At 40.9% G+C, this 26,190-nt stretch overlaps 1 protein-coding gene across 11 annotated transcripts in view; it reads right to left on the bottom strand.

Annotated features, from left to right (window-relative positions):
• Positions 1 to 25,729, bottom strand: part of MAPK8 (mitogen-activated protein kinase 8) — a 100,646-nt gene extending 74,917 nt beyond the window's left edge. For all 11 annotated transcript variants that reach the window (XM_024986740.2, XM_010820717.4, XM_024986742.2 and 8 more), the window contains exon 1: positions 25,589 to 25,729. The gene's annotated coding sequence lies outside the window, so the exon portion shown is untranslated. The remainder of the gene's footprint in view (positions 1 to 25,588) is intronic.
• Positions 25,730 to 26,190: the final 461 nt, after the last annotated feature.

Genomic DNA, 26,190 nt, shown 5'->3' with positions numbered 1-26,190 from the left:
AGTCTGAAAGTGACCACTTCAGGTACGGGCTTCCCAGGTGGTACTAGTGATAAAGAACCCGCCAGTCTAGGCGGAACCAGAGATCAACTTGCAACGTCCGCTGGATCATCGAAAAAGCAAGAGAGTTCCAGAAAAACATCTATTTCTGCTTTATTGACTATGCCAAAGCCTTTGACTGTGTGGAGCACAATAAACTGTGGAAAATTCTGAAAGAGATAGGAGTACCAGACCACTTGACCTGCCCCTTGAGAAACCTGCATTCAGGTCAAGAAGCAACAGTTAGAACTGGACATGGAACAACAGACTGGTTCTAAATAGGAAAAGGAGTTCGTCAAGGCTGTGTATTGTCACCCTGCTTATTTAACTTATATGCAGAGTACATCATGAGAAACACTGGGCTGGAAGAAGCACAAGCTGGAATCAAGATTGCCGGGAGAAATATCAATAACCTCAGATATGCAGATGACACCACCCTTATGGCAGAAAGTGAAGAAGAACTAAAGAGCCTCTTGATGAAAGTGAAAGAGGAGAGTGAAAAAGTTGGCTTAAAGCTCAACATTCAGAAAACTAAGATCATAGCATCTGATCCCATCACTTCATGGCAAATAGATGAGGAAACACTGGAAACAGTGGCTGACTTTATTTTTCTGGGCTCCAAAATCACTACAGATGGTGACTGCAGCCATGAAATTAAAAGACGCTTACTCCTTGGAAGGAAAGTTATGACCAATCTATACAACATATTAAAAAGCAAAGACATTACTTTGTCAACAAAGGTTCGTCTAGTCAAGGCTATGGTTTTTCCTGTGGTCATGTATGGATGTGAGAGTTGGACTATAAAGATGAGTGCAAAAGAATTGATGCTTTTGAACTATGGTGTTGGAGAAGACTCTTGCGAGTCCCCTGGACTGTGAGGAGATCCAACCAGTCCATCCTAAAGGAGATCAGCCCTGGGTGTTCACTGGAAGGACTGATGTTGAAGCTGAAACTCCAATACTTCGGCCACCTGATGCGAAGAGCTGACTCATTTGAAAAGACCCTGATGCTGGGAAAGATTGAGGGCAGGAGGAGAAGGGGACAACAGGGAATGAGATGGTTGGATGGCATCACCAACTCAATGGACATGGGTTTGGGTGGACTCCGGGAGTTGGTGATAGACAGGGAGGCCTGGCGTGCTGTGGTTCCTGGGGTCGCAAAGAGTCGGAGACGACTGAGCAACTGAACTGAACTGAACTGTCAATGCGGAGACATAAGAGATGCTGGTTTGATTCCTGGGTCAGGAAGATCCCCTGGAAGAGGGCATGGCAACCCACTCCAGTATTCCTGTTTGGACAATTTCATGAACAGAGGAGCCTGGAGGCTTATGGCCCACTGGCTCACAGACGGTCAGACATGACTGAAGAAACTTAGTACAAATGCACACTTTAGGCACGGTGGATTCATCTAATTAGTGTTCTGTTGTGATGCCACTGAGCTCCTGGGAAAGATTTTCATTACAAATTCAATTTCTCTAATAAATACACAGTTTTGTTTTTTCAGTCTAGGTAATGCATTATCTTTGAAAAGAATCTGTCCATTTCATCCACTTTTATTAGCAGAAAATTGTTTACAGTATTCCCTTAATCTAGGATATATTATGACATCCTTCTTTTACTCTGCTGCTGCTGCTGCTAAGTTGCTTCAGTCGTGTCCAACTCTGTGCAACCCCACAGACGACAGCCCACCAGGCATCCCTGGGATTCTCCAGGCAAGAACACTGGAGTGGGTTGCCATTTCCTTCTTTCACTCTAGATATTGATAATTTGTGGCTTCTCTCTTTTATAATCATCAGTTTGATTAAAGGTAACAATTTTACTGATTTCCCCCTCAAAATATTAATTGTATCAATTTCAGCTCTCCCAATACTTGAAACATTTGGGTTTTGGTGATGGCAATGGTGGTGTGATCAAATACATAAAGGTTTAAAAGATTTGCAGATCTAACTCAACCAGTATTTTCCAAATTACCAATGCATAGGCAAACGATTTATTTAAATTCAAGACAGACCAATGAGTTTTAATAGAGCAAGAAAATTTTATTTATATGGTTCTAGATTTCACATTGCAATTAAATTGTTAAATTTTGGCGCAATAAAAAAGAGGAAGATCTAAATTATCTGTATGATGAAACGAGAAGTACACACAAGCACTTCTTTTGTATACTGGAAAATAACTGTTGTCTGGGAAAAAAAAAAAAAAGCACCATGCAACTTTTTGAGTTGTGAGCCATTTTTTCATAAAACACTGGAAAGAAATGGACAAACTATCACTTGGACTAAAGTCTCCAGAAGACATTTTCTCAAAAATGGCAGTCAGCTCAGTACTTCAAGGAAAACAAACGACAGTATTTACTACCAATGATAAAACTCTAACTTTCAACTTAAAATTAAAATTTTGGAAAATTTGTATCTGTCCCTGGGAGTCTTGGCAGCTTCCCAAGATTCTTCTGGAAAGACAGGTAGTGAGAGTAACAAATGATTTTTTAATTTTATAGAATGTGGCAGCTCAAGGTTTTGCTTTCAGGATCCCTTAAGCCCTTTAAAATTATTGAAAATACCAAAGAATTTGTATTTATGTGGATTGTACCTATCAATATTTACCATATTAGACATTAAAGTTGAACATTTAAATTTTTAAAACTTATTTTAAAATAAAATAAACTTACTGCATGCTAATATAACTACCATTTGGATAGAAAACAACCATTTTTTGAAAGCTGGTGAGAAGCGTCCCACTGTGTCACAGTTTTTCAAATCCTTTTCCTGTCTGGTTTAATTTCAGACAGCTGGAATTCTCTTATGTGGTTCTGCACTCACTCTGTTGCCACATCACAGGTCAGGCCATATGGCCACTAAAAAACTCCTGAGAATAAGCATGAAAAAGGCAAATAGCATCTTAGTATTACTGTGAAAACTGCTGAACTTCATGGAGTTCTGGCAATTCCTTCCTATGTTTTCTACTGTTAAAGAGATGATAATAAATCTTAGCAAACTAGTAAACTAAGGTATAGAAACCAATGTTGTAAATCTCTTCTTTTATAAAAATCCTCACTTTATTAGGACACATTTCTTTAAAGCAAAATGTATTTTTTAGACTTTAATCCCTAATCAAATCAAAGCAATTATCACTACTCTAGTCCCCAATTAATATAAACTAATATGACTTTTAGATCTCTCATAATAAACACATACACGTGAGTCCATGTACATAAATATATGTAATTTCTTACACATGCATGGAATATATGAAAATAAATACACCAAAACATTATTAGCAAGATTATGGATAGTTTATCTTTTTATCTTTCTTTTCCCCTCAATTTTCTATGTATTTGCATTTGATTTTTTAAAAAATGGGAAAATGCTCCTCACTACTCTCTTCCTCGCTTTGGCACTGGATAATTTTCTTTCAAAAAGAAAATTTGCCCTGACCTTAGGAAACCAGCAGGCCTTAGTAACTATAAGGAGGGAAAGAATAAGAAGAAAATTTCACCAGGAAATAGGATGCAGTGTACCCTACATCAACATATCAAAGAACTAGAATCTAGAATTCTGATCCCAAAACCTAGGATTTCCAGTAAAATATGTTCTTCTCATAAAACAATACATCTTATATAGTGTCAGCAAGAACTATGTACACCAATGAACTTATAAATATTTAGCTCTGCAGTTTATTAAGTATTCTCACTTACTCTCTAGTCTCCTTTAAATTTAAATTCATACTCTAAACAGATTTAATAAAATCTTTTAAAAAGAGACCTCAGTCTTTCTGAAGATTATCACTGTACAATGTCTGTGTCTTGGCCAAAAGTAATTTCAGTAAAGGGCCAATAACTCAGAGCAATGAAATACAAGGCTCTAACTTCCTCTGGTTAGAAACCTCAAAACTACATTACTTATACAACTGGTTTGCACTGCCGCACCCACTATGCCATAATTAACATGAAGAGAAGGGAGAACATGATGTTGCATCACAAACAGCTTTTACTTAACCAGCAGAGGAGAAGCAGCACGAAGCCGTGATTAAAACTCAGACTTTAAGGCAGACTGTGTGGATTCAGATTCTGGCCCCACCATCCTGGGGAATTAATTTTATCTGCCTCAGTTTCCCCATCTGTAAAATGAAGGAGTGATGAGTCACTCAATTATGTCTGACTCTTTGCGACCCATGGACTATAGCCCGCCAGGCTCCTCTGTCCATGTGATTTTCACAGAATAATAAATAATCTCTATCTACAAGGTTGTTAAAAGGATTAAATGAGTGTTAATATTTGTAAGATGCTGGCACAGTAAATATTTTTAAAAGAAAAAGTAACAAAGCCCAGAAGTTAAAGTTCAAACACTTTAAAAAATAAATGATGACATAATTGTAGAAATGCAGTAAGCCAAATCAGATCATTTAGAATACTGTAGCTTCTTAAAATGGTATAGTAATGTGCTGTTCAATTATCTCTTAATACAGCAGGAGTTCAAACTGCTGAAGTACAAATCACTTTGAGGGACTTCACAAAAATGTGGCTTTATGTAAAAAAAAAGTCTTTATATCCACATACACTGAACAGAAAAAAGGTTCTGTATGTGAAATAAGTAAGATTCTACTGAATACTAGCATGGACAGGAGAGACCTCAATTGTTCTGTAGACTACCAAAGAAAGCAAAAAGGATGATCCTGTGTGGCAAATCTATTCAAAATGTGAATGCAAGAAATGAACAATTACATAAAATTCAGACTGAAACTAATTTTCTACAGAAATGAAGTGTTCCAGATTGAGGCAGAGGATGTACACGTTGAAATACAGACATACATCTTCCACTGGCAGGAAGCACTCAGTGACCAACCAGGTTAGGTCAAAATGACAGAAGAGTCACCCTAAGAAATTCCCACTGACCCCGTCTGAGACAATTTGAACATCAATAATAATAATAATGACACGTAAAGCAAGCAGGAAAAAAAAAAAGAATTAAAGCAAACATCAATAAAACTGAAGACAGGAAAATAGAGGGAAAAAAAACACCAAAGCTGTTTTTTGAAAATATGGATAAAATTAATAAATGTATAGCTAGGTTAAGGGAAAAAAAGAGAGAGTGAAGACACAAATTACCAACAAAAAGAGGGATCCATCACTACTGACTGCAAATATGTTAAAAGGACAGATGATAAAGGAGATGAAACAGATCAAATCTGTGAAACGACAATCTACCAAAACTCACACAGAGAAACAGATGCTCTGAACAGGCCTGTATCTACTGAAGAAACTGAATCAATAGTTACTAACCTTCAGCTCAAAGTGCCAAGTCCAAATGGTTTCACTGGTGAATTTCACCAAACATACAAGGAACAAAAAAATGAAGATAAATTCTCTATACTCTCTTACCAGAAAACAAAAGCAGAGGAAATATTACCAAACTCATTTTGTGAGTGCTGCATTATCCTAATACCAAAACCAAACACATTACAAGAAAACTACAGAACAGTATCTCTTTTGAACACAGATGCAAAAATTCTAAACAAAATATCTGCAGTTAAATTCAACAATGTATAAAAAGAATTCTATACCACAATGAAGGGGTATATTCCAGGAAATCAAGGCTGGTTCTAAAATTCATAAATGTAACCCACCACATCAAAAGAATAAAGAAGAAAAATCATATAATCATACCAACAGAAGAAAAAGCATTTGACAAAATCTAATACCTATTCATGAGCTTCCCTTGTAGCTCAGATGGTAAAGAGTCTGCCTGCAGTGCAGGAGACCCAGGTTCGATCCCTGGGTCAGGAAGATCCCCTGGAGAAAGAAATGGCAACCCACTCCAGTATTCTTTCCTGGAAAATCCCATGAATGGAGGAGCTTGGCAGGCTACAGTCCATGGGGTCACAAACAGTCGGATACGACTGAGCGACTTCACTATTACCTATTCATGATTAAAAAATTTTTTAAACTCAGAAAACTAGAAATAGAATTTGAGAATAGGAATTCCTCAATCTGATACAGAACACCTTAAAAAAAAAGTCTACGGTTAACATTATACTTAAAGGTAAAAAACTGGATTTCTTTTTTTAATTTAATTGCTCATTCATGTAGGACTCTTTGAGACCCCATGGACCCCGCCAGGCTCCTCTGTCCATGGGGATTCTCCAGGCAAGAATACTGGATTGGGTTGCCATGCCCTCCCCCAGGGGATCTTCCCAACCCAGAGACCGAACCCAGGTCTCCCCCATGGAGGATTCTTTACTGTCTGAGCCACCAAGGAAGCCCATGAATACTGGAGCACTCCCTTCTCCAGGGGATCCCCCCAACTCAGGAATCAAATTGGGATCTCCTGTATTGGAGGCAGATTCTTTACCAACTAAGCTACAAGGGAAGCCCAAAAAACTGGATACTTTCCAAGTTCAAAGACAAGGTAATAAACATGTCTTCTTACCACTCCTATTCAATATCATACTGGAAGTTCTAGCTATTGCAGTAAGACAACAAAAGAAATTAGAGAGTACAGAGATTGTTAAAAGAAGAAAACTGCTTTTGTTTGCAAATGAGATGATTTATAAATTCCCACCAAGTGGACCAAAAAAAAAAAAAAAAAAACCCTCCTAGTTGATACAGTTGTTTCTATTTGGGTATAAATCAATAACTTTGATACTGCTATACACATACACATACTGGAATTGAACAGCCAAGTAAATGGATGGTACATGGCAGGAGGCAGGTTTCTCGCTGTTGGAGGAAATTTATGACCAATTAGGGCAGGATGCCAGAATGATTCATGTGGTAATGGATTAAAATGGAAGACAGTAAGAACTCATATTAACTTTACTACTGACATAGATGGTTACACAAAGAAATATTTATAGACATGTATATAGACACATTTATACACGTGTGTTAATATATACACATTCATTTTTTTTTTTACTCTGTCTGCTCAGAGTGCCTAAAAGAAACCATATCCCAGAAGCAACCAGCACATTTAGCACCAAGATTTTATTATCTTTACTGGAGCACATTTAGTACCCAGATCTTATCATCTTTACTGGAGAATTAGCACCATTCTCCAATAAACTGAAAGAGGACTCCCTGAAGAAATGGCTGATTCTAGGTCTGGGACAGAAAATACACAAGACGAGCTGGGGGCATCTTGCAGTGCCAAAAAGTAAAGACAGCCTCAAAAACAAAATCGCCCACTGTGACAGAGGTAAGTCGGAGGGCACAGCAGCCAGCTGAAACAGGTCTCAATAACCAAAGCTGGAAAAATCTACACAGAACACTTTAAATACCTACAAATCTACACTGATATTAATGACTGAATAAATTAACAACTGGGAGAAGAGACACATCTCTTGTGCAGAAGGCTGCTAAATAACTACTGTACCCTCCCCTCAAGGAGAAAGGGTGTAACTCCGCATTCTTCAAGGCTGCACACAGTGACTCCTTCCCAACAGTATACACAACCAGGAAAGGGGTGAGTGGGAGATCTGACAAGCATTACCTCAACCCGGCCATCAAGGCCACCATCAACAGTCGTAAATCATGCTCATGGAATACTCCCTTGATATTATGGATGAAAATGGCACTTAATCTCTGTGATCTTCCTCTCTAAAACCCATGTGTGCTGGGCTTAGTCGCTCAGTCGTGTCTGACTCTTTACGACATGCACTGTAGCCTGCCAGGCTCCTCTGTCCATGGGGATTCTCCAGGCAAGAATACCAGAGTGGGCTGCCATTTCCTTCTCCAGGAGATCTTTCCAACCCAGGGATCAAATCCAGGTCTCCCTCATTGCAGGCGGATTCTTTATCGTCTAAGCCACAGGGAAGCTAAAACCTATAACTCTAGTCTAAAAATAAGAAAAACACCAAATTCCAATAAAGGGATATCCTACAAAACATCTCAAAACTACCAAGGTCATCAAAACATTCAAGAAATGTCTGAGAAACTCAAAGCCAAGAAGATCCTGAGGAGACGTGACAACTAAACGTGCCGTGGCCTCCTGGATGGCACACCTGAAGCAGAAAAGGACACCAGATCAAAGGAAAACGGAATGAATAACGGGCTTTAGCCAATACTACTATATCAGTATTATTCACTCATTATGAGAAATGTACCATCATAACGGAGGATCTAGAGAACAGAAGAAACTGGGTGCAGGGTTTATGGGAACTCTCGTAATATGCTCTTGTCTTTTTTCTATAAATCTAAAATTCCTAAAAAATAAAGCCTAGGAAAAAAAGGAACAGTGACTAAACGACTGCAAACCCCATCCCTCCAAACCAAAAATTTCTGCGAACCAAAGGAGAGAAATAAAATTATTTGACACCTTTGGAGAAGACTAGTCACCAATTTTCAGAGTTGAAATCTAGTTCTGTGTTTCAGAGTTGAAAGAATTCTCAGAGTTAGAGTTGATACATCAAAGGAAAATAAGCATATCCGTCATCTTTTTGAACTGTACTTCAATCTCAGTTGATGTAGGAAGGGTCTTTTTAACGGAGGACAGCTGGCTAATAGATCCAGAAGGATCTTGCATCACTCTGCAAGCCCAAATGAAATAACTAGTTTAGATAAGGTTCATCAATACATGCTAGAAACATCAGGTAAAATGCTTCTCGGAAACAATATTTGTAGGGTATCAAAATATCACCTCACTGGTCAACTGCTAATTGCAAAAGGGAAGGAGGAAAGTCAACTTTATAATGAACTGATTTAGTCAATATCATCTTAACCAAATGATCACATTTCAGGTAGACAATCTGATATGACCTGTCTTATGTTATGAATCAATACAATGTACACAGGAACACCTAAGTCAAAAAATCTAAATATAATGCAGCCTTTAGACCCAAAGGTTAGAGATAAAAGTCAAATACCATAAGAAAACAATCAGACAAATCTAGAATGCCAAGAATATTCTATAAAATGATTGGTCTGATCTCTTCAAGAAGTCAGTATCAGAGAGAAAAATGGAGGTGGGAACAAGTTAAAAGTGACTAAACCAAATGTAACGCATGAACTTAAAATTCTGGCTCAAGAAAGCCCACTACAAATGCACAACTTGAATACAGACTAAATATTAAGGCTGTCTTCTCCCAAATATGACATTTATAAAACAATGTGTTTAATTTTAGGAGATGCTTTAGGGGTCAAATGCAGCCCCCATAAAAAAGTCTCTATTAGGAGAGAAATAAACAAATATACCAAAATGCTAACAACTGCATCCAAGTGGCAGTATTCAGGTGCTCACTGTCCTGTTCTTCCAATCTCTCTGTACGCTTGAACACTCTTAACGAAAGCTGGGGCAAGGGTAGGGGTGGAAGAAGAGTCATTAAAAAAAAAGCTGATTAAATGGCCGTTTGTAAACCACCAGAAGACAGTAACAGCAGGCTCCATGGGCAGGGGTGAGAAAGAAGCACAGGTTTTCAGTCAGTCTCCTATGACGTACACACTGCATGATACTAGGAAAGCAAGAACATGAAAGACACAGAATCAGTTTAAGAAAGAATTCCTATCTTCTAAAGTTTAAAGTATCAACCAAAACTCTACTGATAAAATGACCTAAGACTGAACACCTCCAACATCTCTCATTTTTTCAGAAGAAGAAAAAAAAGAGAGACTATAAAAGACGTTATTTCCCTTTTCAACTGCAATGGTTGATGAGTGATAAAAACTTTCGTAATTCTGAAATTTCAGAAATGTATGACCGCCCTGAAGGGTCAGCAGCATAAATGGATTCATGAAGACCGTAAGTTAATTTACACACATAAATACATATGAAGATGGCACACCAGATCAAAACCAGCAACATTTCATGTAACTGGTATTAACAAGGTTCACAGAATTAAGTTCTCCCTGCAATCCCTTACTATATTAGTGGCTTAGTGGCTGTGCTAGTATATAATCCTATAAGGCACAATCATGAACTCCAGCCCAAACGTCAATCCCTCCATTTAATGACTTAGACGGCTACCCTGGGGTTTCTCTGTAGAACAAATTTTAAAATTTTCTTCAACATAACTATGCAGATACTTCTCGTTGCCTCCTCCACACTACCTAGGACTCTACAGCCCTATAACTAAGACAATATCATGTCAAAAGTATGTGCTTTTGCTTCTGTATGTGACTGATCTTTTTAATTCCTGACACACATGAAAATGTTACCTTATCTTCATCTCTCCCAAACCTTGCAAAAACATCATTTTCTGACAAGTATTTCTTCCCTTTTCTAATCTTAATCCTATTTTCCTTTCTCTAATAATTGGTATAATGTATATATGATGAAGAATTGATGCTTTTGAACTGTGGTGTTGGAGAAGACTCTTGAGAGTCCCTTGGACTGCAAGGAGATCCAACCAGTCCATTCTGAAGGAGATCAGCCCTGGGATTTCTTTGGAAGGAATGATGCTGAAGCTGAAAGTCCAGTACTTTGGCCACCTCATGTGAAGAGTTGACTCATTGGAAAAGACTCTGATGCTGGGAGGGATTGGGGGCAGGAGGAGAAGGGGACGACAGAGGATGAGATGGCTGGATGGCATCACCAACTCGATGGACGTGAGTCTGAGTGAACTCCGGGAGATGGTGATGGACAAGGCGGCCTTGCGTGCTGCGATTCATGGGGTCGCAAAGAGTCGGACACAACTGAGCGACTGGTGACTGATCTGATCTGATCTGATCTATGATGAATATATACCACATATATAAGAATACTGGTACTCAAACTCTCACCCTAAAATCACATACAATAGAATTTGAAATAAGGAATTTCATGACATAAGCCTTCATTAAGCTAATAAGTTGCTTTCCCTTATAATAGTGAACTGCCAAGTAATCCATGAGAGTTGGACCATAAATAAGGCTGAGCACCAAAGAACTGATGCTTTGGAATTGTGGTGCTAAAGACTCTGGAGAGTCCCTTGGATTACAAGGAGATCAAACCAGTCAATCCTAAAGGAAATCAACCCTGAATATTCATTGGAAGGACTGATGCTAACACTGAAGCTCCAATACTATTGGCCACCCTGATGTGAAGAGCTGACTCACTGGAAAAAGACCCTGATGATGAGAAAGATGGAAGGCAGGAGGAGACGGGGATAACAGAGGATGAGATGGTCGGATGGCATCACTGACTTCATGGACATGAATCTGAGTAAGCTCCGGGAGTTGGTGAAGGACAGGGAAGCCTGGCATGCTGCAGTCCACAGGAGTCACAAAGAATCAGACACGACTGAGCAACTGAACTGAACTGCATCACTAGCCAGTCCCTGGATTCGTCACGCTATGATTTCATTAGTAAATGGGACTTTATCTTTTTCTGCCATACCTTCACCCCAAATTTTCAAAAAAAAAAAAAAAAACCCTTTCAGTAGTCTGTCACCATTGTCTGGCGTGAAAAGCCAATTCACTGGAAAAGACCCTGATGCTGGGAAAGATTGACGGCAAAAGGAGAAGGGAGCAACAGAGGATGACATGGTTAGATGGCATCACTGATTCAATGGACATGAATCTGAACAAACTCCAAGAGATAATGTAGGTCAGAGAAATTTGGTGTGCTGTGGTCCATGGGATCACAAAGAGTCAGACACGACTTAGCAACTCAACAACAACAACTGTAATAGAGAAGTGGGTAATTTAGACTAACTCAACTTCCCTGGTGGCTCAGACGGTAAAGCGTCTGCCTGCAATGTGGGAGACCCGGGTTCGATCCCTGGGTTGGGAAGATTTCCTAGAGAAGGAAAATGGCAACCCACTCCAGTATTCTTGCCTGGAGAATCCCACGGACGGAGAAGCCTGGTAGGCTACAGTCCATGGGGTCGCAAAGAGTCAGACACGACTGAGCGACTTCACTCACTCACTCACTCACTCTTACTGAAAGCAAAGAGAAAAACTGGACATCTCACAGGCAAAAAGAAAAAAATTATAAATACTTCTTCAAAGGCATCAGACTGCTAAAAAGGCAATAAAGCGGTATGGAGGCAAAGATCTGGGACAGTAAGAAAATCTTCAGAGGTAAGCCAGGCATGAGAGGGCCATTTTCTCAGGGTGCATCTGCCAATTCCATAAAGGTGGCTGGAAAGCTGAGCTGAACTTTTCAGATTTACAAGATTGGCGGAGAACGGGTGTTAAATATTAGAGGTAAGGAACCAACGAAGTATGGGGTTGGAGAAATAGGGGGTAATAAAACACTTGGTTTTATCTTGGGACCCCCTAGGGTAATATCCTAGGATTAAAGAAAAAATAAAATAGACCAGCCATGGCACTGCCCAGCTTGGAAACATTTTTGTCTCTAAATGGATTAAGATGATCCTTGTTAAATTATGCCTATAATTTTTCACATATAATACCTTAATAAAAAGGAAGAGAGTAAGACAACATGATTAAAAAAAAAAAAAAGAAAGAAACTGACAATGGCCTATAGGAAAACACAGAGGATCAAGATAAGAAAGTTATCTGATACAGAAATGCTTAGTGTACCAAAAAAAATGTTTTTTAACTGTGAGCTGGCCCTGTACAAAAGTCCACTAACCTCAATCGAAATATCAAATCATGCATTTCCTAATCCTTAAATTCATCTAACTGATTCTTTAGAAATTCATAGTTGTTCTAAAACTTTGGTCCACATATATCCAAAAAGAACATGATACCTACTAAAATTAAAAAAAAATAAAGTCAGCCTTCCAATCTAAAATATATTCACGTGCCCACAGTCAGGCCCTCTCACACGCCCTATTGGTACAGTGCCCGAGGCGGGCAGAGAGAGGGTGCAGCCACAGCTCAAATCAGATGTCTGCAAGCATTTTACATCACAGCCAGTTACATATACACCTCTGTGTGTATCTGTATGTAAGAACACTCAATTGAAACACAATTTCATAAAACAGTTCTTACTATAGAAAATAAGCAAGACATGGTGACTGACATAAGGACAGACATATGGATAAATGGAATAAAAGTGAGTTGGGAAAAAAGATTTTAAAGACAACAACAGTAAGACATTTGAACAAGAAAGTACAATGTAGTTGACCCTTGAGCCCCCACCATGCAGTTGAAAATCTACATATAACTTTACAGTCGGCCCTTCTTATCCACATCCTTGGATTCATTCAACCCTGCATCTTGTATGCAGCATTACAGTTACGTATCTATTGAAAAAAATCTGCATAAAAGTGGACCAGTGCAGTTCAAACCATGTCGTTCACGGGTCAACTGTTTTTCAACAGTGCTGGGACAACTATATATCCATATGAAAAGAATGAAATCAGATCCCCTCCTCACATCACACACAAAGTAACTCAAAAAGAACCACAATGCTAAATGCTAAATGTAAGAGCTAAAACTATAGAACTCTTTGGAAGAGACACAGGGGTGATCTTCATGACCTTGAATTAGGCGGTGATTTCTAAGATAAAAACACCAAAAGCACAAGCAACAGAGAAAAATAGGAACTTGTGCACGAACGCTCACGACGGCATCACTTACTACAGCCAAATGCCCATCGACTGAAGAGTGGTAAAGAACATGTGGTGTATTTGTACAAACGAATATTATTAGACCACAGAAAATAACGACATACTGACACATACTACAAGATGAACGAACCTTGAAAACATTATGCTAAGTGAAATAAGCAACCATCACAAGAGACGACACATTACATACTGTCCAGAATAGGCACACTTATTACAGAGACAGGAGGAGAAGGTAAGCAGTCACTTGGGGCTGGGGCTGGGGCGGGAGGTGCGGTTGGGTATGTGCACAGGCAGGAACAGGAAACGACTGCTAGCTAATAAGCATGGAGTTTCTTTCAGGAGTAACAAAAATGTTCTAAAATTAGTTGTGATGATTGCAATACTTCATGAATATATGAGAAAGACTTTGTATGTGTACTTCAAATAGGTGAACTGTAATGATACGTGAATGAAATCTCAATAAAGCTGCTAAAAAATCCTTATCTTAGCCCCTTATTACTTGTGATACACCTTGACATTTTCTGTTCTATTTCACTTAAAAATACAACACTAGTCATGATATCTCAAATTCCTTCTACAATCCACAAAGAGGTCTAGGCTAGCAATCCTATGTCTTGCCAAAAACACTGCCATTCTATGTCCTCTAACAGCTGAACTGATGGCCACCTTCTCCTAGCTACTAGCAAGATTAATCTCACCACACCTTACATCCCTGAGTCCCACTCTTCCTGATCCTCTATGATTTCCCAAACTGTCACTGCCGCACTGCTTGTGTATCCTCCGTTTCACTCAATTTCTCATCTGCTACCCCCCAAATCCTTTACCAGAACTTCTGAGATTTCTAACCGTGACCAGCAACAGAAAATGTATACTACCTTTCCTATTCCTTCTCATTAACTACCTTCCCTCCATTTCTCGCCCGCTGATTAGAGATGTCAGCAACTGATTCAGTCTGTGCCTTCACTCCTCTCACCATTCACGCAGACTGACTGACCCCTTTAACACTGCAGCCCCTTTAACTCTTCGGCCCCCTCTTCCATCTGCTCCACCTCAGCAACCCATCCCAAGGCCACGCTGGACACTGTCACTGCCAGAAACTATCACATCTGTCAAACCACTACTGCAAGCGTCTCACTCTGACCATCAAGTCCAACTCCCAGTTCTCCTACTTCCTGTGACCACACCAGCAACAGCTCGAGCCAGACTGTCCAATACCCAGATACCACCACCTCCTTACTATTCATCCTGACTGTAGCTCCTTGCTTGTCCACACTAGACTGCATGATTCATCACCATTCCTCTAAACGCTCCTTCTAAAATGCCCTCATTTCTCTCTTCCTTTCATTAAAAAAGTTTTTAATTAAAAATTTTTTATAATTGTATTGCTTTCAGGTGTACCACATAGTGATTCACTATTTTTACATATTATATTTCATTAAAGGTTATTATAAGATAGTGGTTATAATTCCCTGTAATACATAATATATCCTGTTGCTTATCTACTTAACGCGTAGCAGCCAGCCTCTTAAATTCCATACCTGCCATGCCCTTCCTCCTCCTCCTCCTCCAACGGGAACCACTAGTTTCTTTTCTATGTCTACAAGCCTCTTTCTGTTTTGCTATAGACGTTCCTCTATTTTCTGTTTTAGGTTCCACATATAAGTGCAAATGGCAGAATTTCATTCCTTTATACTGACCTAGTTTATGTGTCAACTTGGCTGGGCTACAGTTCTGTTATTTAATCAAACAGTAATCTAAGTGTCCTTGTGAAGGTTTGTAGATGCGTTTAACATCCACAACTGAATAAAGATTATCCTCATTAAAGCTGGTGGGCCTCGTTCAACCAGTTGAAAGGCCTTAAAAACACAACTGAAATTTTCCTAAGGAAGACAAAATTCTGCTTCAAGACTGCATCATCAGCTTCTGTCCAAGAGATTCTTGCCAGCCTGCCCTACAGATTTCTAACTTGTCAGTCCCCATAACTGTGTAACCAAGTGCCTTGAAATTTCTTTCTGTACACATACATACAAATGTATTTCCTGCTGATTTGCTTCTCAGGAGAACTCCGACTGATACACCTGGCAAAACCTCACTCCAGAGGAACTGAACCACCTGCCTTATCTGTGCTTGTAACTATTCAGAAAAATACTGCTGGGGGAGCCTGCAGTAATCACAAAACCAGGCTGATTGATACCACTTTAAATTCATGACTTCTAACTCTCAAATGAACCATCAATACTTCTTACCAAACTGCTTTAAACACTCCCATCCGCCTCTGGCCATACCAATCTCACTGATAAAACAGAAACCAGGAGAGAAGACAAAACCAAAAGGACGTGCCTTCATCCTGCAGCCTCCAAACTCCCTCAGAAGGACACACAGCTTTTCTACGTTCCCTATCTTATGGAGGAAATGTCCAGCAGAGGCCAGTCTCTCTGCCTGTGCCATCTCCTTCCCTGTACATTCTCCTCTTTACCCACTGAACCCCACATTTTTCTGACCAACTCACTTCTCTGTTCCATTTCATAGACATACTAGAGAAACAGCATTTGCAAATTTTCATATAATCTGGAATTAGGGAAAGACTTGCTAACCACGGCATATAATTTAGAGGTCAGTAAAGACTAGTAAGCTTAAAGAGAAAAAAAGTCAGCATGACAAAACCATCATAAGCAAATTTAAAAGACAAACAGTAAACTGGAAAAATATTTCCAAGAAATTTCATTCAACTATTTCCTTATAAAAATAAATCCTACAAATCTAAGAAAATGAGTAACAAAGCAATAGAAACTTAGGCAAGGTTATGGACAGTTCACAATAAAAATACCAATTGCTGTTCAGTCGCTAAGGCGTGTCTGACTCTTTACAACCCCATGGACCGCAGCATGCCAGGATTCCCTGTCCTTCACTATCTCCCAGAGTTTGTTCAAACTCGTGTCTATTGATTTGGTAATGCCACTCAACCATTTTGTCCTCTGTCGTCCCCTTTTCCTCCAGCTCAGTCCTTCCCAGTCCTTCCCAGCACCAGGGTCTTTTCTAATGAGTTGGCTCTTCATGCCAGGTGGCCAAAGTACTGGAGCTTCAGCATCAGTCCTTCCAATGAATATTCAGGGTTGGTTTCCTTCAGGATTGACCAGTTTGATCTCCTTGTCCAAGAGACTCTCAAGAGTCTTCTCCAGCACAACGATTCGAAAGTATTGCTTCTTTGGAGCTCAGCCTTCTTTATGGTCCAACTCTCACCTCCATACAATAATCCTTAAAGAATGAAGGATGTTTAATCTCACTCATACTGGCAATGAGGAAAGAAGCAGGCATCCTTACACAGTGCTGGTGAAATGTGTAGTGGTGAAACAGACTCTACAGATGGCACTGCAGCAGTATCTATCAAAATTATAAATGCACACACACACTCTGACCAAGCAATTCCATTTTCGAAGTGTCTCCTACACATTTCGATACAAGTGTGAAATTATGTGTGCATAAAGTAACCCACTGCACCATGGCTCCTGATAGCAAAGTGTTGGAAACAACTTGAATGTGCCTCAGAAAGGGGCTACTTAAATACATGCTATGCCTGTGTAACATTGGACTATTTAATCTTCCCCAAAGTCTTGTGTTGAAGCCCTAGCCAACCCCTGCATAATACCCTAGGGCAATCAGATTTACAAGAGGTCATGAGAATGGGGCCCCATGATGGCATTAGTGTCACAAAAAGAGGAAGAGAGAGCAGAGCACTCTTTCTCCATATGAAGACACAGCTAGAAGGTGACATCTGAAAGTCAGGAACAGCTCTCACTAGGAACCAAATCTCTTGGCACCTCGACCTTGAACTTCCCAGCCTCTAGAACTGTGAGAAATAAACGTTAGTTTTTTACGCCACCTAGTTTATGGTATTTTGTTACAGCAGCCAAAGCTGAAACAAGTCCTATACCATGAAGGTACTAAAAAAAAAAAAAGGAATAAGAATAAGCTTGCTGTTTATGGACTGATAAGACTAATATGAAATCATCTCTAAGCTAGACAGTTAAGCTAAAAACAAAAGGTAAAGGGTATGTGCACGGTCTGCAACTTAAAAAAATAGGGGAGGCAAAGGACATACATACGTAAGATACACAATCTCCCACTGGCAACTGTGAAATCCATAAAGCTCCAAGAAACACAAGTTTCTCAAGTTCAGCACAAATCTATTTGGTATCAAACCTATTTGACCAAAAATTCCACAAGACTACTTATAGTCTTTATTTATCCCTACTATCTATTTATGCTTTCAATACAGCAATACTAACGTGCCTCATCACAGACTGGCACACTACCTCCTGCACGCGCTTCTTGATAATATACCAGAAGCACTACATTATCTTTTTCACAAGTCCTTCCTTCCTCCCCACCCATAAAAAAACCAAACCTTAATTCTGAAATACATCCAGACCAAAGGTTTTGGAAAGGAATTATGTATCTATATTATCTGCACACACATTAACAACCTTTGGAAGGATTCATGGGAAACTCAACACCGTCTCCACAATAAGGAATGGAGCGGCTGGGCTGCAAGGCGTGGAAAGGAAGCTTTCTGCTGTATATTTATCTAATCGCTGGAATTCTGAATCAAATGATTATACTGCTTCGGCAAAAGATAAATAAAATGTAAATAAAATAAAATCACTAAGACTTAAATTCTCAACAGTAACAAAGCCAGACACTTTGGTTTTTTGACTGAAAAGCGACTCCTAGTCACAGGGAAATCTATACAGGGCTAGCTTTCCTTTATCTCACTTTTGGTTGGCCCAAGTGGCATTTTAGAGAGACCACCCTCGCAGAAGCAAGGCAGGGAATGGCGGGCTTCCATCCCATTAACAGCTTTTAGGAAACCGCGATCTCCTGTTGTCTTTCATGCTCCATGCCAAGCAAAGCACGTGTGTCTGACAGTTTTTCTTTTCTAATGTTCTCATCAATATGATGTGGCTTAGGCCACTGAGCAACAACAAGTAGTAAAGCCACACTTATCAATAACAGAAAAAGGCTCAAGAAAGTGCTGCAAGCATCAATCTAACCCTCCGTATTCGGAGCTTCAATACAGTAGTTGGAGGATTCCGGGTCACAATTTGACTTGCACCTTTTCATATGCTTATTTTGATGTCCTGTTACGTTCCACACTGGATTCCAAGTGACTATAAAGGTATGCCTTTTCTTCTGATTTAGATGTTAACTGATCTGTACCACACTCTCAACTTTAACCAGAAATTAGGAGAGAAGCACCCCACTCCAGCACTTTTGCCAGGAAAATCCCATGGATGGAGGAGCCTGGTGGGCTGTAGTCCATGGGGTCGCGAAGAGTCCGACACGACTGAGTGACTTCCCTTTCACTTTTCACTTTCACGCACTGGAGAAGGAAATAGCAACCCACTCCAGTGTTCTTGCTCGGAGAATCCCAGGGACGGGGGAAGCCTGTGGGCTGCCGTCTATGGGGTCACACAGAGTCGGACACGACTGAAGTGACTTAGCAATAGCAGTAGCAAAAGAGAGAAGAAGTTTTGCTTTTTGTGGTTTATCTAGTCAGTATATTTTAAAAGGCAGGGCTGAAGATGTTTGGTTCAGAAGCCCCAAATGCCCCAACATCCAGCCAGCTCTGAAGCCTGATGCTTAAAGAAACTCCCAATGAAATGCATAACAACACTTGGTTTTGGTCCTGATTATTGGTATTAGGACCTAAACGCACTTATGTTTGTTCGTATCTTCCATTAAGTTGCACTCACTGAAAGCAGAGACTAACTTCTACTCCATGTGGCCCCCACAATCACTTAATACCTGATTTGGTACAGAGTGCCTTCTCAATAGATACTGCATGTGCAAAACGCATCACGTCATAGTCGCTGTCCGCAAGAAGGAACAAGAAATTTGGTCTACCAAAATAACCACACAAACAAAACAGAGAAAAGAAAAACAGTATTTCCAGATGCTACCTAACAAGCTCTAGAAAATGGCTAATGAACTACTGTGGTTACCCAGTCTCTAACAAATTTGCACTTTTCACACAGAATCAGAGATCTCAATAAGATTAAATTTAAAAGACGTGACAGTACTCCATTTTCTTCAAATGTGGGTACACGATAAAGTTATTCACAGCTCCTGGATTCCCATTCCTTCAGATATCTGTCAAAATAAACCCAGGAAAGCTTTGGCAATTCTCTACACGGGAAAGGTAAATGTGGCAACTTTTCCTTTATTATTTGCTTTGGGAACATTTCCAAATTTTAAGGCAGAGAGGATTACTGATCCATTGTGAAATCATTTCAGAATTCAGATTAGGTGCCCTTGGCAGTGATGAGCCTACTGGCACGGCCGCAATTGGAGACGCACGGAACAGACTCGTGGACGCAGCAGGGGAAAGAGAGGGAGGGCGGATTCAGAGAGCAACCTGCAAACACACGCGTTACCATGTGGACAGAGACGGCCAGCGGGGGCCTGCTGGGCGATGCGGGGGACAAACTCTGCTCCCCGACAACCTAGAGAGGCAGGGCGGAGGTTCAAGAGGAAGGGGATGTATGTACACCTATGGCTGATTCATGCTGACGCACGGCAGAAAGCAACACAATACTGTAAAGCAATTAACCTCCAATAAAAAAGCAAAACTTAAAAAAAAAAAAAACAGAGGACATGATAAAATTTTAAATAAAATCCCAGAGACTCAGAGGAGAAGGGGAAAAAAAACTGGTGTATTCTGGAGAATCTGACTGGATACTGTACATCAAATTGGTTTTAAATTTACTTGGCATTTTAAATTTGCTCCAAGTTAATAACTGGTGATAACAATAGCTAGCTAAAATGTCCTTAATACTTACATCTAGTCTTCTAGGTACTGTACACGCAGTACCTTATTTAAATCTCACAGACCTATGAGATTATGTGCTATTACTATTCTCACTTGACAGATAATATATGCAGGTCAGGAAGCAACAGTTAGAACTGGACATGGAACAACACACTGGTTCCAAATAGGAAAAGGAGTACATCAAGGCTGTATATTGTCACCCCGTTTATTTAACTTATATACAGAGTAATCATGAGAAACACTGGACTGGAAGAAACACAAGCTGGAATCAAGATTGCCAGGAGAAATATCAATAACCTCATGACACCACCCTTATGGCAGAAAGTGAAGAGGAACTCAAAAGCCTCTTGATGAAAGTGAAAGAGGAGAGTGAAAAAGTTGGCTTAAAGCTCAACATTCAGAAAACTAAGATCATGGCATCTGGTCCCATCACTTCATAGCAAAAAGATGGGGAAACAGTGGAAACAGTGGCTGACTATTTTTTTAGGCTCCAAAATCACTGCAGATGGTGATTGCAACCATGAAACCTAAGACGCTTACTTCTTGGAAGGAAAGTTATGACCAACCTAGACAGCATATTAAAACGCAGGGACATTACTTTGTCAACAAAGGTCCGTCTAGTCAAGGCTATGGTTTTTCCTGTGGTCATGTATGGATGTGAGAGCTGGACTGTGAAGAAAGCTGAGCGCCAAAGAATTGATGCTTTTGAACTGTGGTGTGGGAGAAGACTCTTGAGAGTCCCTTGGACTGCAAGGAGATCCAACCAGTCTATTCTAAAGGAGATCAGCCCTGGGATTTCTTTGGAAGGACTGATGCTAAAGCTGAAACTCCAGTACTTTGGCCACCTCATGCAAAGAGTTGACTCATTGGAAAAGACTCTGATGCTGGGAGGGATTGGGGGCAGGAGGAGAAGGGGACGACAGAGGATGAGATGGCTGGATGGCATCACTGACTCGATGGACATGGGTTTGGGTGAACTCCTGGAGTTAGTGATGGACAGGGAGGCCTGGTGTGCTGCGGTTCATGGGGTCGCAAAGAGTCGGACACGACTGAGCGACTGAACTGAACTTTACTGAATGCTACATATCCAGAACTGTTACATAAACTGAACTAGCCTATACCATATAGCTAGTTAGATCTGGAGTATGGACTGGAACTCAGGGCTGACTCTAATGTTCATGCTAGCAACCACAACTAAGTCTGAACACCTTAACATTGTTAAAAAATGATTACATTTTAACCAAATCCAATGCACTACAAAGGTATATGGAATGGAGACATATATCAATATTTGTGCTGCATTTGTTATACAACCCACCACCCTGAAAAAGAATGGCAGTTAATAAATACTCTAAAAGGCCTTATACATATACACACTCACATATAATTTTAAAAACTAGATTTCAATAAAATTTGGCCTTCCCAGATGTGTTCGTTTGGGAGAAGCCTCATCATCTTTTAAGAGAACATAAATTCACTGTTTAGATATGCCTTAAGTTCTATTCATGATCATAAGCTTCTTGAGGCTAATAAACTCTTCTTTTTTACATTTTCCACTAAGTATCTGAAAGCACAAAATCTCATTAGTAAGCTCGGTGCTACGGAATGAATAACATATACCAACCGAAGAATTCCTGGGGCTTTCCAGGTGTGCAGTGATAAAGAATCTGCCTGCCAAAGCAGACACCGGTTCGATCCCTGGGTTGGGAAGATTCCCTGGAGTAGGAAATGGCAACCCACTCCAGTATTCTTGCCTGGAAAATTCCACAGACAGAGGAGCCTGGCGGGCTACACTTCATAGGGTCGCACAGAGCTGGACATGACAGTACGAGGACAAAAGAACTCCTGGCTCCCAGTAAGGCTTTATAGTTGATATGTAAGTATAGATAGTACAGAAAATATTGTTTCAATAATTTTCTCTGCTTCTGTACATTACAAAGTCTAAGTTTCATTGTTGTTCTTGACACAGGATTTTGGTATCACCCAAGAAAGACTCTCTTGTCCCAGAAGGTTTTCTAAAGAACCAACTATCTGGGGAATAACCTTTCTATTTAAAAAAAAAAAAAGCTTCAACAGCCTCAGTTTACAGTTCTAACCAAAAAGATAAGCCACTTGTCTACAGCTCTAGGGCCTGTTGACAACAAAGAACTGAGAAGTTCTGTCATCTAGATCTGATTCCTGGAAATGTCTATTTCTACTATTGCCCTAATGGACAGAAGTAAGGGCAGCTTACTTTAATAAGCTCCTGTCACCTTTTCAGCAGCAAAGTTTGTTGACTCAGAACTCATTTGTGAAATCAAAGTTCAAGTTAATCTGCATTAGAGCAAGAAGACAAAGCTACTAAATATTGATGTAAAGAACCCATGACTAAGACAATTAGCATCATAGCTCACAGAAATAGGCAAATGACTTCTATCTAAAGCTATGTGCCTATAATGACTTCCTTGAACTACATGAATCAGTAAGACTACTATCCATACTACTGACTTGAGCAGAGATCTCTAGAGAGCTGGCATCTTAATATCAGACATTACTTTACACACGTGCAACAAAGCAGCTCAATTATCTGGATGACTCAAATATGTCAAAACTCAACTCACTGACAAAGTCAAGACATTAAGAATCAGGCTTCTATTCAACAAGCTTTTAATTGCAACTAGGATAATTTGGGACTAGTCACTTAATAAATTACTTCAAGTTGTTTCACTAAGCATTGAGAATCATCACAAGGTTATTTCCATAATATTAGGCACTGGGCAAACAGCTAAGATTCTAACTTCATTAATTTTGATAGAATTTACTCTTAAACTAATTTCCTTCCAAGCGACCTTTCTCCTGGGATATAAAGGATATAGTTTTTTGCTCTTCCAGTACAATTAAAGGGAGCCCTTTTCAAATTCATTAATGGAATATACTTATTACCAGAATCAGTGCTCTCTCTTCCTTTAAAGATAATGTAGAGTGGAATAAGGAGTAACTGCTATTGAGTATGGGCTGTCTTGAAAAAGTTATTTTTTAAAGCCAACAGAATTTAGAAAACCAAGCAAAAAACTCTGATTTGACAAGTATAGCATGTATAGCATGACTGTGGGGATCCGTATCAGTAACCCTCACTGAAATCTGACATATTAACTAGGTAAAGCAATAAAGCTTAGTATCTCAAGATTTTCATCCTTTATGTTAATAAAGTATCATTTTATTTATTTGTTCTCTAAATCAGAGAATAAGTTCACCTCAAATTCTTTTATATCCAAAGCAAATGCTAAAATATAGTAAGTGGAAAAGAGATGTAATGTGGACAAATTATTATTATTTTCAGTTTTAGGCCCATATGCCTCACCAATAGTATTAGTACAATGAAGAATTTAGAATTAAACATTTCTAACAAAAATTTTTATGCAATTTGTTTATTTTAACTTTTCTGCCTAAAAGAGTATTCAGAAACTTTTCAAGTAATATTCACAAAAGGTAATATTCACAATCAATATAGACCCTGTTGAAATATCACTGTGTGTGTGTCTGTGTGCACTTATCACACACAGACACACTCACATATTTAAAAAAATATTTTAGACAAGGTTTAATTTTAAGATAGTCAATGAGTTAGAAGTGATAGGAAAAAAATTAATACTGAAGTGATTCAAAAGCCCCTATTTTCATGACAGATAATATATATATGAATTGATCATTTAGCCATCTGGAAGTGAATTTGCTTTAGGCTTCCAAAACTATACAGAGAACATTAAAATGTTTTTGTTAAGGCTTGATGTTATCAGCTCTAAAGAGCTTTTCATCAATCTGATTTTCATCGAACACTTACTATATTCCAAGCTAGGTGTTAGAGACACAGATGCAAGACAGGCCTGTCCTCAAGGAAGTCACGTTTTGATTGCTTGTTACATCAGGTACACACTAAACATGTTCACTCACACATCTGACCTCCTAGGCTTAACCCACAGCAAGGGATTCAGAAGTAAATATTACAAATGACTGCAAGGAAATATATAAAAGCTGTTGTACGTTTAGACCAAATATAACCCTACTTCTTAATAAGTAAAATGTTACACTAGAAATTCCAGATATACTACTAAAAATAGTAAAATAACCCAAAGCATAACTATACCTTCTTTAACACACATTACTTATACAATCGTCTAATTTAAAGGTACATCTGTTATAGTTCAGTGTAAGTATTTTCTTCCATCAGAGGGTATTTCTCTCTGCCCTCAAACTCCATCTGGGTACAATACTAAACAGTTCCTGAATGAATGAATGAAACAAACAGATGTTCTCATTACCAAGGAGGTACTCGCTAGATGCTTTTCTTAAAACACAATGGACTGACACACCAGAATTCTACTAGAAAGATCAGTGAGTTTCAGGGGCAAAAATAGTAACCACTGCACATTGTCTGACACCGTGTAGTCAACACGTTACTACGTTAGTTCACAGTAAACATATGATGGGAAACTTTCAGAAATTAAAACGAAAAGTGCTCATCACAGTACTTCAAAGCAGACTTGGCTCCCCTCGAAGGACAGGGAACACAAGTGCAAGACAAAGAGAAGGGAGGCTGGGGTGAAAAAGTCAAAAGGTCGCCACGGAGTGACCCTCAAGAGAAAGGCGCGCTGACCACTGAAGCTCGCGCTGAGCTGGACGGACACCTCCTGCCCAAGCCTCGAGCCCCAGCGCTTCCTCGAATCCGGGAGCTGAAGGCCACTCCAGCCTCTTTCGGCACCGCTGCCTGCGTTCGCTCAGAACATCAGCACAAAGAAACCACCGAGACACAAAACACTGTCCCCGTGGGCGCCGGGCAGGCGTCGCGACCCGGCCACCGGAGCGCTCTTTGCGGGTCCCTGCCGCCGGGAGAGGTAGCCGGGGAGCAGCGGGCCGACTAGGCGCCTTCGTCCAGACCTTCGCCGAAGTGTTTTAGAACTTGCCACCCACCTCCCGCTCCATTTTCCTCTCCCGACGTGGGCGCTGGACCCGCGCGAGGAGGGCGCGCGAGGACCGACGGGCGGAGCTGGGGCCGAGGGGCGGCCGGGACGCGCCTGGGTCCCGCAGCCCCACGCCCCCCGGCCGGCCCCCGCCTCCTCGGCCGCTATTGTTCCCGCGCCGCCCCCGCCGGCCGCGCGCCCCCCGCCCGCCGCGCGCTCCCGTCCTCATTCCCGGGAGGGGGTCACGGCTGAGCAAAGGCGGTGGCGGCGGCACAATAACATAAACACGGCGGGGCCGCCGGCCGCCCTGGCCCTGAGGCACTTGCCGCACTCACCCGGCAGCGCAGCGAATGGCGACAGGAAAGCCCGGCGGCGGGAACCGGCGCCGTCTCGGCGGTCTCCGCAGCCGTTACCCAGCGCTGCTCGCGGCTCCGCGATCCGGGCCGCGTCGTCCGGCCTCCGCCGCTCCGCTGAGTAACAGGGACGCGGGCCGTCACCGCGCACGCCCGCTCACGTCACCGCGCAGGACCCCGCCTCCGCGCTTCGCGAGCGGCCCATGGGGCGGGGCAGCCCGGGGGCCCGGATTGCGGGGGCGGAGTCCGCAATCCGGGGGCGGGGCTACTGCAGCGGGGTGGGCGGGCTTGCGGAGGTCGCCTGGAGGCGGAGCTACGAGAAGAGCGTGTGAGAGTCTCCAGTGAGGGGTGTGGCGGAATGCTGAACGGGGCGGAGATTTGCTCCTGGCGCGTGGCGGCGTGTGGCCTGAGTGCCCCGCAGCTGTGTGGGGGCGGTCCGCTAGTCCTAGCCAAGGCCTCTGGGGCTCCTTGCCCCAGAGTTTGAAGGTCAGGTGCCTTAAGCCAGACCCGCCCGGGAATCTGGCACTATGGCTAGGGCTCACACCTGAGAGACAAAAAGCTCTTTACCATGACTGACAATACAT

Source organism: Bos taurus, chromosome 28, assembly GCF_002263795.3.
Source record: "Bos taurus isolate L1 Dominette 01449 registration number 42190680 breed Hereford chromosome 28, ARS-UCD2.0, whole genome shotgun sequence".
NCBI lineage: Eukaryota > Metazoa > Chordata > Mammalia > Artiodactyla > Bovidae > Bos > Bos taurus.
Note: the sequence above shows the minus strand (reverse complement) of the source record. Positions and strands in the feature narration are given on the sequence as shown.